The following is a 19,977-nucleotide window of genomic DNA, read 5'->3' on the forward strand; positions in this document are numbered from 1 at the left end:
ACTCCTTAGCTCCTTTAGGATATAAAAACTTACCTTCACCTCAATGAGTGCCACTCTGCTAATGTCATCTAATAGAGCCACAGTTCACTTCACCTGCATACAGGTCCTTTCAAAGTCATTGATAAGTAGCTTTTGTATGATAAGACTCAGTTTCTCTGAACCTCCTCCCCAAACCAGCATCACTAGAAAAAACAGGCAGGGCTCCTCAGGTGAGCATGCTCTCCAGGGAAGTTGCTTACATTAACTTTCCACCCAGGGTCCAAGTGTCTGATCTTAGTGTAGATCAGAAGTCTAATCCACAGCAGCACCTTTCAGGCAAGACATCCACATATTTTGAGTTCACTGAATAAGGTACTTGCTGTAGAAGATTACTGATCAGAGTTCATAGTCTCAGAATGCAAATAAATTGTGTGTGTGTATGGCAATGTGCATTTATAATACAAGAGCAAGCAGATAGATACAAATGTGTTCTTGATGCTTGTTGATGAGGTAGTCAATTTAACTAAATTAATGAGTTCCAGGTTTAGGGGAGAGACCTTTTCTGAAAATTTAAGGTGAAAAGGCATGAAAGCTGAGAGCTTATGGTAACCTCTGGCCTCCACATGTACAGGTACACATGCATATACCTTCATATACATGCATATAAACAAAACATCTCCAGGTATCAACTACATTTGCTTATGGTATTTGTGTGTTCATACAAACAAATAACCAGACCCAAGTGAACTTCTAGAAACACTTGTGCATTTTCTTTTGTGTTTGTTTGTTTGTTTGTTTGTTTTTGTTGTTGTTTTGTTTTTTGAGACAGGGTTTTTCTGTGTAGCCCTGGCTGTCCTGGAACTCACTTTGTAGACCAGGCTGGCCTCAAACTCAGAAATCCACCTGCCTCTGCCTCCCAAGTGCTGGACTAAACTAATCTCAAACTTGGAGATCTGCCTGCTCTGCCTCCCAAGTGCTAGGATTAAAGGTGTGTGCCACTACTGCCCGGCTAAAGAGTGCATTTTCTATCATTCACTATTCACTCAGCAATCAGGATCCTTAAGCATGTTCAATCTTGAGTCATTGGTTGTGGTTTTGTAGATGCTTTCCTCTCTTTAGAAAAGATCCTCAGAGTTGATGAATAATTAAAGGGGACATTCATCAAGAAGTAGTATGTACTGTGCTAGGTAGAAGGCCAAATGCTTATATTTGCACTCTAGATTCTGCCCAAGGCTGCATTATGCCTCAATTTAAAGGGCACAAGCATACACACTTACACATGCTTGCGTGCGCGCGCACACACACCACACACACACACACACACACACACACACACACACACCTCATCTTAAAATAAGTCAGAATGAAGTCTATATATAATGTTGGTGGTAACTGAGAGAAGGAATCCAACATATAGCTTGTATTCAATTGCTGTCACTTGTGTTCCTTTCTTTGCTCTCAATGCCACCATATTTTAATGAACAAACATCTGTATGTTATCTTATGTATTAGTTTGTTTCTTTAAATTTCTGGAATATTTGAGAAGGAGCACATCCCAGATATGAGTGACTGTGAGCACTATGCAGTCACTTCCTGTTAAAATCACTAAGTTGCAAATGTTCCATAGAGAGACTAAGAGCTGACAGTAATTTTTGCTTTCCTCCTTGTTGGTATGCTATTATCATTGCTTGTATTAACAAACTAATCTCCAAAAATCACACTGGACTCAAAATTTGATACTTTGTAGAAGAAGTAATGCTTTAAAGACCAGAGGGAGATGACGTACTAAAATTGTGCCTTCACTTACAGATTTCAAACAGTTCAGTTCAACCTGCGTCCTGGGCTATCTGGATGACAACCTGGGCAACTACTACCACAAATAACTGATACTCAGAGCAGGAATTTCCTTTGTTTTACAGAGGCATAGTACATACACATTCATTGCTACACATGCTTCTTTGTATTAAATTTCTTCTTGCTGTGGCCAATATCTGACAACAAGCAACTTAAAGAATAAAGAGTTTATTCCACCTTACTGTTCTTGGGGATATGGTACATCATGAAGTGAAATGTATGGTATCTATAGGTAAGGAAGGCATGATGCAGAAACTTGGTCACATCAAATTCAAAGTCAAGAAGAAGACATAGATGAATGCTGAAGTACAGATTACTTTCTCCGTTTCATTAAGCCCAACCACCCAGCTGATAGACTACCTTCATTCACAGTGTCTTTGGCCTTAGTTGACCTATGGAAGCTAACATTATGCAGGCATGCCTTGATGTTTATCTCCTAGATGGATCGAGATCCTGGAAAGACACGGATATTAACCACTGAAATCTGTTCTATGCTCTTAAAAAAAAAAAAGACCTCTAAATGAGAAGCCAATTCCTTACTGCTAAAAATTCCAGACACTTCTGAAACAGGGCTAAGAGGGCCCTGAGCTAGAAATAAGCTAAAACCCCTCTGCGACAACCTGGTTTCTTACCACCAGAAGGTGGCAAGAAATCCTCCAGAAAATGGAAGAAACAACAGTTCTATCTAATTTTTATGCCTGTGAACCATATCACCAGCTTGTTTCAGGGTATTTGATAACACTGTGAACCTCTAGATTGTGTTACTTATAGTAAAATGTTTTATCTCTTGTTGCAGTATAGTTTAATGCTTAACACACCTTTAGTCCCCCTGGCTGGAGTACAATTATACCCTTAGCACACACTTCTAATCCCAAACAACGAAGGTAAATTTAGGTTTTAGAAAGAAACAAATATGGAGACAAAGTGTGGGACAGAAACTCAAGGAAGGGCCGTCAGGAGACCATTCTACCTTGGTATCCGTCCCATGTGCAGTCACCAAAAATAGACGTTGATATGGATGTCAGGAAGTGCAGGCTGACAGGAGCCTGATGTAGCTGTCTCCTCGGAGGTTTGCCAGAGTCTGATATATCCAGAGGCAGATGCTCGAAGCTAACCATTGATCTGATCAAGGGTTCCCAATGGAGAAGTTAGAGGACTGAAGGAGCTGAAAGGGTTGGTGGCCCAAAGAGGAGAGCAACAGTGCCAACCAACTAGAGCTCCCCAGGCTGGGAGCACATAAAGTGACCCATGACTCCAGCTGTATACCTAGGGGAGGATGGCCTTGATGGGCATGGGTGGGAGAGGAGATCCTTGGTCTCATGAAGGCTGAACACCGAGCGGGGAGGAATTTGAGGGTGGGGAGGTGGGAGTGGGGGGTATGTGGGGGCACACCCTCATGGAGGCAGAGGAGGGGGGATGGGATAGGGGGTTCCTGGGTGGTGGGGGGAATGGGGTAAGGAGATAAAATCTGAAATGTAAATATAATATCCAATAAAAAAAAAGTAAAGAAATCAAGAAAGAAAGAAAAAAGCACACAGGAATAACTTAGACACAGGGGAGACAGAATGAGCCAGATACTGAGACAGAAGATTAGAACAGCTTGCTAGATTAGTTTGAGGCCAAGCAGTATAATTCAGGAGATGATGCAAAAAGCCAGTTTGAATCAGTCGGCTTGAAGAGGAAATCATGTCTTGTGCTAGAAACCTAGCCAACTATCTAGGGCTAGTAAAGTCATGGAGTGTAGAGAAGAATCTATATCAATGACTACTAAGCTAACACTTTACTTAAGTATATTCTAAATATTTTTCCTTATACCCATAGATAAGCATAATTATCAAGCTACATCAATGAAAGCTCTCTTTATAAGATACAGATACCATTACAGAAAACAACAACCAATTAAAATACAGAGTTGTAGACCCTAGTGCCAACTGATATCATCTTCAATACAACTCCCACACTTAAAACTCAGGGAATATTTTGGGAAAAAAAGGAGCAGAAAGCTTATAAGCGTCAGATGACTTAGAGTGTGCTGTGAGATCATGTTTCATAGTAATGCCAGAACCCATAAAATCTCAGAAACATGATTGCTCAAACACAGGCTGAAGAAGGATAATAACAATACGCATACTAATGTGGACAGGAGAAAGTTAAAGAGGCATCAAATCTATACAAAGAAATTTAGGTGACCTAGGAATGCTGAAATTGGGAGAAAATAGTCTTCCCCAGGGAGGAACTTAGCAGTTAATTGATTGTCCAATATGAAATTGTGAGTCTTGAAAATATACATACAAGTAACATTATAGAGATTGAGCAGGGTATGTGTGTGTGTGTGTGTGTGTGTGTGTGTGTGTGCATGAGAGAGAGACCAATTAATAAAAAATGTGAATTTGCAAAATAACAAAGTTATTGCAGGTTTGAAAGCAGGAAAATGAAGGGGAAATAAAGTACCTATATTACAAACTCAAAACATACTTTTTAAAAGATAAAACCAAACTCTTTGAGGTCCAGTATTTTACAACAAAAAGAGGTTAGTTGTGGGGCAATGGACCCTGCCAGGAAACATTGTAAGGTTGAGTAGGTTCAGAGACCTCTGGCTCCCAGGCACCCATCTGAGGACACTAAGTGTTTTCCAGATTCATGGCTTGGAACACATGACTATATTCTCCACATAGGAACAAGATTAATGGCCATGTAGATCAGCACAGTGTTCTCCATGCTCATAAGATATCTAGATGGGCCCTGGGGGTTTGGCCAATAAGCTTCCCTTCCTTGGACATTCACAATGAACAATCAATAAACAGTTTGGAACTAGGGATTATTTTTCTTATCAAAAACCTCCATAAAGAGCATGAAAAAAGCCTTTGTCTATACAGCTGTGAAATCTAAGTCTCCCATAGAAGGCTCCTCTCTGCTCCCAGACTGAGCAAATCGGGGGGCTTGTCATCTTCAAACCTCAGGCCTTTTCTGTTCCTGATGGCTCCCTACAATTTATAGATTGTGGGAACCCCTAACTCAGGCTAAGGTCAGGCCCAGTACGTTCCTGACTCCGTATAGTTTCCAGTGACTAGTGGATGCTTGGGCCCCAGCCTGTACCATTTCTCACTCCAGCTGAGGCCCACATCTTAGGCTATGTTTTCCCACCTCCTGAGCAGTGTATCTAAGCTTCCCACAAGCTCAGCATGGAATGATGGTGGGCACAGTCTAGTGTTCAGCATTTTATCTGTTTGGCGGTGTTCCCACACCCAGGCAGCAAAGCAGAACGTGGAACCACAGTTGGTGTAGCTTGTAAGTTTCAAGATGGAAAATCAAAAATCATCACTGAAATATTTTGTATCCATACAAAGCCTATTTATTGGGTCACAACAAACGAAGGAATCAGCATTAGCTGTACGGAGAAGGAGCTAAACATATGAAGTCACATTTTAAAAATGAGTTTCCTTTGGTTTTGTGTGTGTGTATGTGTGTGTGTGAGAGAGAGAGAGAGAGAGAGAGAGAGAGAGAGAGAGAGAGAGAGAGACAGAGACAGAGACAGAGACAGAGAGAGGTAGAGAGAGAGACACAGAGACACAGAGAGAGGATAGTTAATATATAAAGAAAGTAGTAGAGAGCAAAGGACTAAAACCACTTTCCTACCTGGGCTAATTACAAAATAATTGCACTAGAAATGCCAGAAAATGGGATACTATGTTAATGACAAATAAAGGTTTGTCAATCTCCTGGCCTACAGAAACTTGACTTATAGATCTGGATCTCAGTTCATCACTGGGTTAAGTCAGTAACTCAGAGTAGTAGCAGGAAGCCAGGAATAAAAGCAGAAACCCTTGAGAAAAGCTGCTTACAGACTTGTTCCCCAGTCTGCATTCTTAAGCAACCCAGGACCACCTGCCCTTGAGTGGCACCACCCTGAGTAGACTGAGTCCTCCCATAAAAAACAATAGTCAAGAAAATGTCCCATGGTTGTGTCTACTGGCTAATGTGATGGAGGTAGCTCCTCGGTCAAGGATCCCTTTTCCCAGGTATTATGGATTCATGTTAAGTTGACAAAATTAAACCAGTACACTAGCCCTCTCTCCATTTCCTCTTCCTTTCATAATAAACCACTTTTCTTCTATTTCTCTGTGTCCCTGGTCAAATGATTTATGTTGGGAGGTGAGGAGAAGAAAACCACGTCAAGCACCCTCCACATCCCTTCTTGCCATTAGAATTTTAAATTGAGCCACATATGGCTTTTAATTTTGTAGAAATGAGTTTCATAAAAGAAAACAAATTTTAAAAACAAATTTAAAAAATCACAATACTATTGTGTTCATGGATGATATAGGAAAACAGATTCTATTGTAAATAAATCAGTAAAGATTTGTTTCATATATAGGCTACTTTAGAGAAATGTCGCATTTTCAGAAATTGGGCAAGATAAATTAGCTAAATAAAAAAATAAATAAAAATAAAATAAAATAAAGAAAATGAATACAGGGTGATGTTGAAGACACCAAGAACATTCCATTTTCATATAACTGGATTCTGGTCATGAATATTTACTGGGGATTAATATTTAAATGTGGGAGAACCCAATTTTTTTATTTTTATTATTTTGTACTATATTAGCAGAATGGTAATACAAGGCTTAATTTAAATAGAAAAGAAGCACATGTAATATTGGTACTTTCGGACCATTCTGCTTATTCCAGGTCTTCCATGAGTTCTCTTTATGCAACCTAGGCTGTTGGTTCAGATGCTTCTAAGACTCTCACAAGGGCCAGAAAATAGGCAGAAGGACTGGGCTCTAGAACCTAGCTCTTGCTGCGAAGCTATATGCTACCAGTAGATTCTGGGAGAGAGAAGTTGCTGCCTCAAATTATGTACCCACTGATGCTTGCTCCAAATGTTATTCCAAGGCAATATTTACACATATAGCCTTGACTAAACTAAATAGGTTCAAAATCACAACAAGAAAACCATAAATCTGGACAAGGGAAAGGTAGGGAAGAGATGAGGGTCAACAGGAATGGAAGAAAGATAAAGAAGAGAGTGGGGAAGAGAGTAATCTGAATGCATTGTCTAAATATTTAACATCATCAAAAAACACAATTAGTTTCAAGATGAACTATAGGTCTATTAGGGATTAAAACTTTTACTCATGGAAAATGTACATTTTATGCTAATTAAAAATAGTGCTTTTACAAGAATATAGGAGGTCAAGCCAGAAGAGCAATTCTCCACTCTATGACTCCCTCAAATAATCTATGCTAACAGAAAGTTTTCCAGGCTCAGAAAATTTCCAGTAATCTATTCCACAATCCTAATTGCCTCTTTGGAACTGGGGACTGCTCTTCTATAAGGTCTCTAATGGTAGAGCTTGGACATGAATTAAAAACATCTCCATCAATCTCTGTCCTTAGGTTTATTTCCTCGATGCTGCATAAAATTGACCTTGCTACCCTTGCTAGCATTTTGAGTTTACTTGTGTTTTTGACCTACTTTAACCTTACCAATGAAAAATAATTTCCTGAAATTTCCACTGTTGTGACTCTTTGGCTTATCTTCATGCTGGAAACATACCCTCTTTCTTTTTTTATTATTTTATTTATTTACATTTCAAGTGTTATCCCTCTTCCTGGTCCCCCCTCCAGGAGCCTCCCAAATCATCTTCACTTTGCCTCTAAGAAGGTGTTCCCCCACTCACCTAGCCCCTGACATCTCACCCCTCTTGCAACCCCATTCTCTGTGACATCAAGCATGCACAGGACAATACACATCCCTTCTCACTGAGGCCCAATGAGGCAGTCCTCTGCTGCATGTGTAGTAGGAGTCATGGTCCAGGCCACTTATGCTCTTTGGTTGGTATCTTCAACCTTGTGAGCTGAGAAGTTCTGTTAGTTGTTACTGCTGTTCTTTCTATGGGATTGATTTTTCCCTAATTTGCTTCTCTATAGCGAACGGCTACTAATTTGTTTGAGCTAACTCTACATCCAGCCATTTCACTAAAGTTGTTTATCAGCATAGGGGTTCTCTGGTAGAATTTTGGGGGTCAGTTATATATACAATCATATCATCCATATATAGTGATACCTTGACTCCTTCCATTCTATCTTGTATCCTCTGAACTTCTTTTGGTATCTAACTGCTCTAGCTAGACTTCAAGTACTTCCTATATTGAATAAATAGGAAGAGTGGTCAGCCTTGTCTTATTCCTAATTTTAGTGGAGTTGCTTCAGGTTTCTCTCTGTTTAATTTGATGTTGGTTGTTGTTTGCTGTATATTGCTTTTATTACGTTTAGGTATGTGATTTGAATTTTTTATCTCTCCAAGACTTTTAACCCAAAAGGGTGTTGTATCTTGTCAATGAATTTTTCAGTATCTAATGATGTGATCATGTGATTTTTTTCTTTGAGTTTGGTTATATAGTAAATTATTTTGATGGGTTTCTACATATTGAGCCATCTCTGTGTCCCTGTGGTGAAGCCTACTTGATCATGGTGAATGATGGTTTTGATGACTTCTTGGATTCTCTTTGCAGAAATTTTATTGAGGTATTTTTCCATTTGTATTCATAAATGAAAATGGTCTGCAGGACTCTTTCTTTTCTGGGACGTTGTGTGGTTTACCTATCAGAGTAACTATGGCTTCATAAAATGATCTTGCTAGTGTTCCTCTTATTTTTATATTGTGGAAGAGTTTGAGGAGTATTGGTATTAGGTCTTCTTTGAACCTTTGAAAAAATTCTGCAATAATACCATCTAGCCCTTGGCTTATTTGGTTTGGAGAATTTTATTGAGTGCTTCTATTTCCTTAGAGGTTATAGGACTGCTTAGATTGTTTACCTGATCTGTCTAGAAAATCATCCATTTCATATAACTTTTCCAGTTTTGTTGAATATAGATTTTTGAGGTAAAATCCAATTATTTTTTTAATTTCCCCAGATTTTGTTGTCATATCTCTATTTTTATTTCTGATTTTGTTAATTTGGATACTAGCTCTATGCCTTTTGATTAGTTTGACTAAAGCTTTATCTATTTTGTTGATTTTCTCAAACAACCATCTTGTAGTTTTATTGATTCTTTAAATCATTGTCTTTATTTCTAATTGGTTGATTTCTTCCCCGAGTTTGATTAATTCCTGCAGTTTCTTTCTCTTGGGGGGGCGGTCTTTCTTGATCAGGAGCTTTCAGAAGTCCTATTAAGTTGCTAGTGTAAGAACTCTCCAATTTCTTTATGAAAGCACTTAGTGCTATGAAATTTTTTTTTCTTCACACTGCTTTCATTGTGTCCAATAAATTCGGGTACGCTGTGCCTTCATTTTCATTAAATTCTAGAAAGTCTTTAATTTTTTCTTTATTTTTTCCCTGACCAAGTTATCATTGAGTAGAGATTTGTTCGGTTTCCATGAGTATGTGGACTTTCTGTTGTTTTTGTTGTTACTAAAGACCACCCTAAGGCTGTGTTGTTCTGAATGAATGCATGGGACTATTTCAATCTTCTTGAATCTGTTGAGGCTAGTCTACCTCTTTTCATGGGACCATTTGCTTGGAAAGCCTTCTTCCTGCCCTTTACTCTTAGGTAGTTTCTGTGTTTGTCACTGAGTTGTATTTCTTGTATGCAGCAAAATACTGGATCCTGCTTGTGTAATTAGTCTGTTAGCTTACATCGTTTTATTGGGAAATTGAGTCCATTGATTTTGAGGCATATTAAAGGCCAATGAGTGTTGATTCCTATTATTTTTGTTGTGAAAGACAGTAGTATGTGTGTTTGTGTGTGTGAGAGAGAGACTATCTTCATTTGCTTTTGCAGTGACATGATTAATTTCTTGTGTTTTCTTGCATGCTGTTACCCTACTTGTGTTGTAAGTATTCTAGTATCCTCTGTGGATCTGGATCAGTAGAAAGATACTGTTTAAAGTTGCTTTTGTCATGGAATATCTTTGTTCCTACATCTATGGTGATTGAGAGTTTTCCTGGGTATAGTAACCTGAGCTGGAATTTGTGTTCTTTTTAGGGTCGGTATGATGTCTGCATAGGATCTTCTGGCTTTTAGTGTCTCTTTTGAAAAGTCTGCTGTAATTCTGATATGTCTGCTGGTATATGTTACTTGGCCTTTTCCCCTTTACTGTTTTTGATACTATTTCTTTGCTCTGTACATTTAATGTTATAATGATTATGCAATGGTCTGTTCTAGTTGGTATTTTGTAGGCTTCTTGTACATTTATTGCTATCTTTCTTAAGGTTATGTAAGTTTTCTTCTGTGATTTTTTTGAAGATTTTTTTGTGGCCATTTGAATTGCGAATCTTCATTCTCTTCTATTGCTATATTCTTAGGTTTGGTCTTTTCATTATGTCCTGAACTTTTTGGAAATTTTGGGTTAGTAGCTTTCTTCCCTTTTATTTTATCTGACTGTTGTGTCAAAATCTTCTATGCCTGAGATGTTTTCTTCTATCTCTTTTATTCTGTCAGTCTTTATCTCTTTCTTAGGTTTTCCATCTCCAGTATTACCCCCTTTTGTGATTTCTTTATTGTTTCTATTTTCATTTTTAACTCTTGGGTGGTTTTGTTCAATTCCTTCATCTGTTTGATTATATTTTCCTATATTGCTTTAAGGGGTTCATTTGTTTTCTCTTTTAAGGTTCTACCAGTTTGCCTGTGTTTGGAATTTCTTTAACAGGGTTCTTTTTATCTTCCTAAAGGCCTCTATCATGTTCATGAGGTATGATTTTAGGTCAGAATCTTGTATTTCAGGTGTGTTGGGGTATTCAGGGCTTGCTGTGGTGGGAGAATTGGGTTCTGATGGTGCCAAGTTACACTGGCTTCTGTTGTTTATGTTCCTGAGGTTTCCTCTCATCATCTGGTTATCTCTAACATTAACTGGCCTGGTTGTCTCTGATTAGAGCCTGTTCTTAATGTAGTCAGATTAGAGCTCTTTCACATGAATTAGAACAGGCCTCCTGGGATGTAGATAGTGATGTCTCTGGTTAGGGGAGGCTTCTGTGTCCCTGGTTAAGGTAGACCTCCTGGGAGATAGGCTGTGGGGGTAGGAGAAATGCAGGAGTGCCTGATCTGTCCTGGGCAGAGTTCTCTAACTGTTTTCAAGGTCTTACTTATTTGCCAGGCTTGTATTTATAAACTGTGACTCATGGTTGAATGAGCCATCTCTAATAGAGCTAATGTATAATTCCCTAGGATGGGCAGCTGGTTTTTCCACTCATGTATACTTATGCAATACATTATCATGAATGATAATATACTTATATATGCTGTACATAAATAAACATGTTAAATTAAGAAAGAAAACTATCATATTCTTTGCTTATATGATGTTCTGATCATAAACTATAAATAAAAGCTAAAGAAAGGTACATCAATAATCTTTAGTCATTCTCCATCACACTGTTCAACATTCTCTGTCTTTGCAGCTTCACTTGTTGGTAAGAGGATAAGGACTGGAAAAGGAAACATCAAAATTAAAATAAATATTAAATAATTCAACTGGTAAAGAGACAGACCAGAAGCTATTCTCTACAAACAGAATATGCTGAAGACAAACCTAGGGTATATAAACTTGGAAAAAGTAAAAATATATAAATATTCTAGATAGTGTCATAAGTCTTGCAGCCCTGTGCCTCAGTGCTTCTGGGCTTTACTCTTAATTCACCAGCCCATTCTTCTTTTTAATAAATTGTTTCCAAATGTATTTCTAATCACTCATCACTGGAATATTAATTTGGCATGGGGTAAAAGAACCTGTAAACTTTGTCAGGTGCACTGGAACTCAGAAATATGCCAACAATTTCACCACACAAACACTGATCATTTCATCAATAATGACCCCTGGCCTGGACGTGAGAGATCTAGAAACAACGCAGAAGGGATAATGAAACTTATCTCTGTTTAAAAGGCCCGCCTTCAAAATCAGAATGATCTGGGGTTAAGTTTAGGTAGACTAGCTACTAGTAACTAATGTAGAAGCTTCATGGCCAGACACATGGAGGGCAGATTTTTCTATCCCTGGAAATCCCTACATCTAGTCATAATGATGTGTGGTGACATCTCTAGACTCATTTTGGCTCTGACTGGAGATGATAAGCCACCTGTGACTGACACACTTTTGGTAGGGTTTTATTTTTTAATGTGTAGATTATGTCTACACACAAGTGAGGAGTCTATGGATACTTGATACTGGATTTCCTGTAGCTTGAGTTACACTCTGTTGTGAACAACATGAAGTGTGTGATGGAAACAAAGAGTAGTATAAACTCTTAGCTGCTGTGCCATCTCTCAGCCATTGTCTCTAAATTTTAAGACACCCATGCCAAGAAAATGCAGCAGCCCCAGATTGCAGGTTTGTTTGTTTTTTTTTTTTTTTTTTTTTTTTTTTTTTTTTAACTTGGATTGATTTTAGATTAGGTTAGAGGAACCATTTTCAGGATTCTATCACTGTGTGGAACTGATATTTTCAAAGAAAGCTCATTGTGGGTGTTTGTTGTCTTTCTAACCACCATCATCCAAACACTACAACATGTTGCTGGGTAAAAAGTAATCCCAGCAGTGCAAAGCTGGGCATCAATCATTAGACATCAAGCAAAGTCAATCAGGCATTTATAAGCTAAAGAAAAAATGACCTATAAGCCATGAGCGTTTAACATACCTTCCTGTGATAGCACACAGTACTACAGGAAGTTACTTTTGATTTGAGCTTTGTAGACAACTAAGAAGGAGTTGAACCGTAAGCAGGATTTGTATGAAGAAACAGAATGAAACATAAACCAGAAAGGTGCTCATTACAAACTTGCTGAATGTAACTAAACAAAATAGCTAACAAAAACTAAACAAAAACAAAATGTTTGATTCAATATAATTTCTGGAGAAAGATTTCAAAGCCAGTTCTTGATTGATTGATTGGATTGTTTGTTTGTTTATTCCCCCAAACAGCTGTAACAATTTCTAATTTGATTTATCTGAAAACTAGCAAGCTTTATTGTCATTCCACCAGTAAATGTAGCAAATGACTGCCCCTGTGCTTCATGATTCACAAATTTAGGAAAGGCACAAAGTCAAATTAAGACTTCTTTTCCTGTTTGGGAGACTAATAGGCTCCTTTATAATTTTATTTATTTATTCAACAGATGGTCTTAATGCATCTCATGCCAGGTGAGGCTTAGTGCTCTGGCTGAGAACAGAAGTCTGGACAAAGTCATACTTAAGACATTTTCCACCCGGAAACTGATGGTAACAGAGTAAAGCTCAGAGGTTATTCTATCATTACAGGAAAAAGAGCCATGATGGTACAACACACCTTCCTGTGATGGCACACAGTACTTCAGGAAGTTACTTTTGATTTGAGCTTTGTAGACAACTAGGAAGGAGTTGAACCGTAAGCAGGATTTGTACGAAGAAACAGAATGAAATATAAACCAGAAAGGTTCTCCTTACAATTTGCTGAATGAAACTAAACAAAATAGCTAACAAAAAGTAAACAAAAACGAAATGTTTAACATCCAGATACAGTAGAGGTCAATGCTTTGTTTCTTTCAAAGAGGCATTTGAGCATACAGGTCAGGCTTTTCAGAGGTTCAGTTAAGGGACATCAAGGGGAAATTTTTCTGTGGTAGTGTAGGCAGAGCTCCAACAATGGGTAATGTACATAGGAGGACAGAGACCCTCAATTTGTGGCCTGTTCCTCTGGCTTCTCAGCCCTGTCACCTTAAAATACAGCAAACAGAAGTTTACAGAAACTCATACTGCCTTTGATCTTAGATTCGTGTGTGTGTGTGTGTGTGTGTGTGTGTGTGTGTGCCATAAATCACACACTGATATCAGAGCACAAGTTGTTCTTGGGAGTGAGTTACTTCCTTTTACTAAGTGAGATACAAGAATAGAATTCAGATGTAAAGTGTCTTTATACACTAAAACATCTTGTTAGTACTGCACCTTATTTTTTGAGACAAAGTCTGTTAGAGAATCTTGAAGTTAGCAATTAAACTAGATTTACTGGCTAACAAGCCCCATTATCCTTGTGTCTCTGCATCCCCAGCTATAGGATTACAGGCATGCACCACCATGCCCAGATTTTCAAATGGGTGTTGGGTTCTGACCTTGGATCTTCATACTTTTGTTCAAGTACTTCACAGCCCAAGCCAGCTCTGTAATTCACAGGTTCACTTTTTCCTTTACTCTGTATTTGCTTTCTCAGATTTTCTACCAAAAGCTATGACTTTGGATTCTAATTCCCTAACTATTTGCGCCTCACTTTTTACTGTCTAAAATGTAATGTTTTTGTTTGAGACACAAAAGCAAGATTACCATGGAAACCTATAATGTCTTTACATAATTTTGATCCTGAATATAAGACAATACTCAGATCAAGATTTGGGAATTTGAAAGTGGAGAAAGAGATTGAAAAATAGACAAATGGTTAAGCTTTAACATTGTTTTAAATTCAAAGGTTAACATAAGCAAACTTTATTGTAAATATTTCATTATGAATTTAAGTAAAATATACTTATAATACAATATAAAAATTGTACACGAACAGGGCACCTATCTTACCATGCTTCAAAGCATGAACATACTATATAAGATGTAAATAGGTTTAACCTGTCTGTCTTCTCAATTCAGGGTCCTCTTTAATTTCTGTTATCAAGCAGAATAAATCTGTTTGAGAATATACATTAAGAAATTTCTAAATATTAATATTTTACTTGATATAACCTTCTCATCTGTAGAATTTTGTTCTGAAGGGATAATCTTAAATTTTATGAAAATTTATAATGTAAAAAATTGACACTTATACTAAAATAAAACTATATCTAAGATCACAGAAAGTGTTCAGTAAATGCTTGTGTGTATATGTGATAGGCTATTTTATTACATGAAAGAGTAATATTTGAAGAAAGCATCTATGTAATAATGCTCGTAGATTACCTTTTGTGTCATTCTTTAGGAGCTATGCCCCTTGATTTTGTGACAGGTTTCTCTTACTAACCAGATCTTACAACAGGGATCCTGCTGTCTCAAGCCCCACACCCAGCACCAGGATTGCACATGCGCTCTGCAATAGCCACCATTTTATGTATGTTCTGGGTATCAAGCTCATCCTTTCAAACCATGTACTCTCTTGAAAATACTAAACATTCCTCCAGTCCCAAGGATCTCTTACTAGTGTGCAGAGATATCCCCTTTATCTGATATTTCAGAGTGAGATAGGAAGCTATTCCTCCACTCAGTGACTCAGACCCTACAAGCATATCTTCCTGTAATCAATTCAAATTAAGTTTGCCTATGTATTGACTGTGTAATACCTAATTGCAGTGGGCTTATTTCTCCTTTGGGAAGTTGAATTATTCTTTTCTCCTCTTACAAAACAATGTTGTTTTTATACATGTCAATCATCATTATAAGATAAGTTTTATCTAATTCATATTTTAAAATTCTGATCAAAACAGAATTGAAATTTGAATAAATCATGCCACAGAAATTAAGCTCAGGCTTCTATTCAGAAAGACCTGGAATAGGTCTGGGGTTGTAGCCTAGTGATAAAGCAGATATCTACCAAGTGTGAGGCTCTGTTTCCTCTCTGCAAACCAGCCAAATTATAGTAAATTAGAATAGAAAAGAGATACCAATAATAAAATCTTGGTTCTGATGTGTATTATTACATTTATATATTTTAGATGTTACTTTAATGTGAACAATTTCATTTTTCTCAACTTCAAAACAGAATTTTAAATAGTTGCCCATTTTATTAGATTATTTCCAGTAATAAAATATATAGGATACCTGGAAGACACTAAATTCTCTTTAAATATCTAAATTTCTAATCTATAGTTTCATCTAGATTTTGATCTCCAGATATTTAAATTTCCTAACGGCATTTTCCTTAGAAAAAGAGAATGTAGTAAAAACATTTTATATAAATAAAATTGAAGGCCTAAGGAGACAGTTTAGTGGGTAAATATTTTATTGACAAGGATGAGAATCTAATTTCATATCCCCAGCAGTCACATTAAAGCTGAGTATGTATCTGTATTCAAAACACTGGTGTGGCAGAATCAAAAGGATCCTAGGAGCTTGGTCACCATCCAGTGTAGCTGAAATGAAAAATTCTATTCTTAGTGAGAAAATTCATCACAAAAATGTGAGAATCAATAAAGGAAGCCATTCAGTGTTTTGAGCTCCGGTCTTCATGTACAAATGCACATTCTTGCATGTGTACCAAGTCACATTTACATACACACCATACACACATACTTACACATATTTGAGGAGAAGATTGAAAAATCAATGTCTGCATGTTGTGGCTGATTATCTACTTGATGAAAAATGCAAGTAATGCTTTCATATATAATCATTAAGTAATACTATTTTGTGGAAATTAAATATTATTTTCAATATTTACTGAGTTGCTTGAGCAATGGCTCTGTGGCTAAGAGCACTCGTTGCACTTCCTGAGGCCCTTCATTCAATCCTCAGCACCCACAGGGCAGCTCAGAACCACCTCTAACCCTAGTTCCAGTGTATCTGACCTCCCCTTTGTCTTTAATGGTATGGTGCGCAAACATAAATACAGTAAAATATCCATACATATAAAATAAAGTGAATCTTTTTTAAAAACAGATTGGTTTCCATTCTGAACAAATACCCTGATTCTCAAGGGAGCTGTGAAAGGTGTGCTCTATGTGATTTTTCAGAATTGTTTGAGTGATTCGAACCCTAGCATATTTGCGTGTTTAAGAACCATTGTAACAAGCTCCCTCCCACAGTAGCTATTAGGACTCTAAAGATACCAACTCACAGGCCAGTAGTTTTGCACATAAGGACCAGATTGCCAAACACTCTATAATCAGTGAGTAAAAACATGGTGATGTGTTATTTTGTTTTTGAAAGTATGCCTCTTAGTCTTGCTGGGTATTTCAAGCAATACACTGAGCATCTGAAAAAGACCCTTGCTTTCTCTTACTTTGAAATCCTATGAAAGAAAGCTATTTGACATTGCTGCAAATTGGAGAGTTATTATGTTCCTTTTTATAAAATACTAGGACTATTCCAAAAACCTGTCTAGAAAATTAGAGCTGTCTTCAGGACCTGTCTGATCTTTCACCCGCCAAAATGATTGCTATGAATAGTGCAGAACAGAATTAAAACACAGAGTCCTGTGCAGACATGTTGTATTTATGAGTGTCCATAAAGGGTGGGTTTCAGAGGGTATCCTACTTTTCAAATGTATAAGGGTATGAGACTTTTGAAGCCAACATTAAATGTGGCTTCTGGAGATTAGCATTTGTCCATCCTGTCATGGTTTTGATACCATGTTTAGTTCTGAGTTGCCTCAAACAATCTTTTACTTTTTTACATTTGTGTGTGTGTGTGTATGTGTATACATGTGTATATAATGTCTGTATTAGTGTATATGCAGGTTTCTTAGTATGGGTGTGTGTACACCGTGGTGCATGTGGAAGCCTTTTACTTTATTGGCAGCAGGATCTCTCTTGTTGTTTACTGTGTTAAGAAGGCTAGCTGGCACCCAAACTATCAAGGATAATTTTGTTTCTGCTACCAACCTGTCTTTGGGTCATGAGGACATGCATGGATGCTCATCATCTACCATACATTGAAGGGTTGTCCCTCTTGCTTGTGTAGCAGGCCCTTTACCCCTGCCATCTCCATGATCCCAACCAGATACTTTTAAGAATAATCTATAATTGTTTTAATGGTATTTAATTGGCTACTAAATTTTATTATTATAAAGCAGACAAAAATGAAAACATTTTAACAGGCTTAATTTCTTCGTTGAAGAGAACGAATTTCAGAACATTTTACAGCACCAAGGGAAAACTACAAGTGAATTAAGCATCAGGAGGAGGAAAGATGCAATTTCCTAAGCTGACTTACAGGAAAGTATGAGCTGCTGTGCTCCTAGAGAAAATGTGGACAGAACTGTCCAGGAATAACATCCTTGGGAAAGAGGAAGATAAGCCATGGAGAAAAATCATTAGTTAAAACATGGGAAGGAGATTGCTGTGAGAATTACAAACTCAAAAATCATGGGGAGAAGTCAGCCATTTGGGCTTTTCCTAAACAAGCATCCCTACAGAGAACATGGATGCTTTAGCCAAGAAGTTGTCTTAAGGTGCTAAAATCTAGGGGCTCATGAATGGGAACAGTTGCTGTTTCTTCATTACTTAATCACATATTTGTAGTGACAAGGTTAGATAATCTCATGTTTCTCTAATCATATGTCTGTATACCTGTATTTAAGAGGTGGTTTCTTACACATAAGGGAGGCACATTATGTTTTTAAATACTGCATCCAGGCAACATGTGAAATCAGGAATATATAAATGCTTCCCTTTGTCTTCATACTTCTGTCTGCTATATATGTAGAATTCTGATTTTTTATTTAATTTTTATCAATGATTTTGTGACTTAATACACATATAATACTCTGCTCACTCCCCTCCTCTTACTTGTCTCACATCCTTGGTAGCCCTGATACTTTCCTATATTCATGACTTTTTGTCTCCCAGAGCTTAGCTGAGATCATGTACATGACCATGTGTTTGGAGATATTCATTACTCTGGTGGGCTCACCAGCAGGTATTCAGCTAGATAATACTGTGTCTGCTGTTCTCTAAGAATCTGTGAGTTCAACAGTTCTGTGATAGGTAGCCACATCTCATGACTTTAAATAAACTTTTAAAAAAAAGAAAACAAAGAGTGATTAGGAGATAAGATATTTATCAATATGTTTCAGTGCCAAACTCATTCTTCTTTGGTTAACTTAGTTTAAAATCCTAAATTTTCTTCTTTGGTCAGTTGCCTAAATATTAGATTTTGATACTTTTGAGTTTCAGGGACCACTTTATGGAATAAGAGCAGTTCCTTTCTTCCCTCATTGTTTGTTACTCAGTGGGAAGTCCAGTGTCTCTGTATATATAGTTTACATTTGAACTTTATTTTTGCGCTTTGTACATGAGTGCATGTGAATGTATGAGTGTGTGAGTGTGTGTGTGCGCATGTGTGTGTGTGCGCATGTGTGTGTATGTGTGTGTTTGGCTGGCTGGCTGGATGTGTCTCTGTGTGTGGGAACATGTGTGTAAGTGTGTGCACATTCACATGTGTATGAACATATGCATGAAGAGGCCAGAGGTCAACCCATGATAACATTCCTCAGTAGTTAAATACCTGATTTTGTGAGATAGGTTTTTCTCCAGTTATACTAAATAGACAGAGAGCGAATCCGAGCTTTTTTCCCTTCAGTGCTGCAGTTGCCAGAGCTTATCTTGATGCTTTGCTTTAATACTACTATAATTATGAATATACAGTGTATGTATATACATCTGATATGTATGTGTGTATGTGAGTGCTGGCATGCCAGTGATACAGAACACATATGGGGATCAAAGGACCAACTTTCAGAGTTAATTCTCTCTTATATGTTTGAGGTAGGGTCTCTCTTATTTCTGTTCTGTTGTCATAGACTCCATGTTAGTGGCCACAAACTTCTGATTTCCTGTCTCAGCCTCCCATCCTATTGGATGTGTGCAAAAGATACAGATGCATGCTGCCATATCAAGTTTTGTGTTTTGGAAGATCAAACTCAGGTCCTCAGACTAGCAAGCCTAGTCCTTCACAACAACTATCTCCTAGTTCTAGTTGCTTTCTCTCTATTGGAGCCTGTTTCCTCAGAGAACTAGAAACTATGATATATAGCAAAATATTCTGCCTTTTGTGTACTGCATGCTTCCCGGCGCTTGATGTGGTACGATTCTTAGTCTGGAAAACATGCAGCAAGGGCTACACTTGTCCTGATGCTTTACAGTCTGTACACTATCCTGACCTAAAAGACATGTTGGTATCTTTCCCAGTGGTATTCTAGATGTTTCAGCATCATCAAACATTTGTTTACTTGTCATGAGCCCTACACATATGGGGGGGGCAGAGTAAACACACACAGGTGTCAGTTCTCTTATTCTTGGATCCCGAGGATCCAAGTCAGGATGTCAGCCATTGCAGCGAGTCCCTCTACCTACAAAGCCATTTTGCAGGCCCTAAACCTTTTGCTTCTGCTCCCATTTTGGGCTTCTGTACAGGTCACACCTCTGCTCAGAGGCGTTTCTTTCTCTCTAGAATTGCCTGGGTGACACTTACTCAT

The 19,977-nt window shown here is 37.7% G+C and overlaps 1 protein-coding gene across 1 annotated transcript in view; it reads right to left on the reverse strand.

Moving 5' to 3' along the window:
- The window catches only part of LOC117716227 (contactin-associated protein like 5-1), a 688,126-nt gene that overhangs the window by 314,406 nt on the left and 353,743 nt on the right, over window positions 1-19,977 (reverse strand). The gene's annotated exons all lie outside the window — the stretch shown is intronic.

This window comes from Arvicanthis niloticus, chromosome 10 (assembly GCF_011762505.2).
Source record: "Arvicanthis niloticus isolate mArvNil1 chromosome 10, mArvNil1.pat.X, whole genome shotgun sequence".
Classification (NCBI taxonomy): domain Eukaryota; kingdom Metazoa; phylum Chordata; class Mammalia; order Rodentia; family Muridae; genus Arvicanthis; species Arvicanthis niloticus.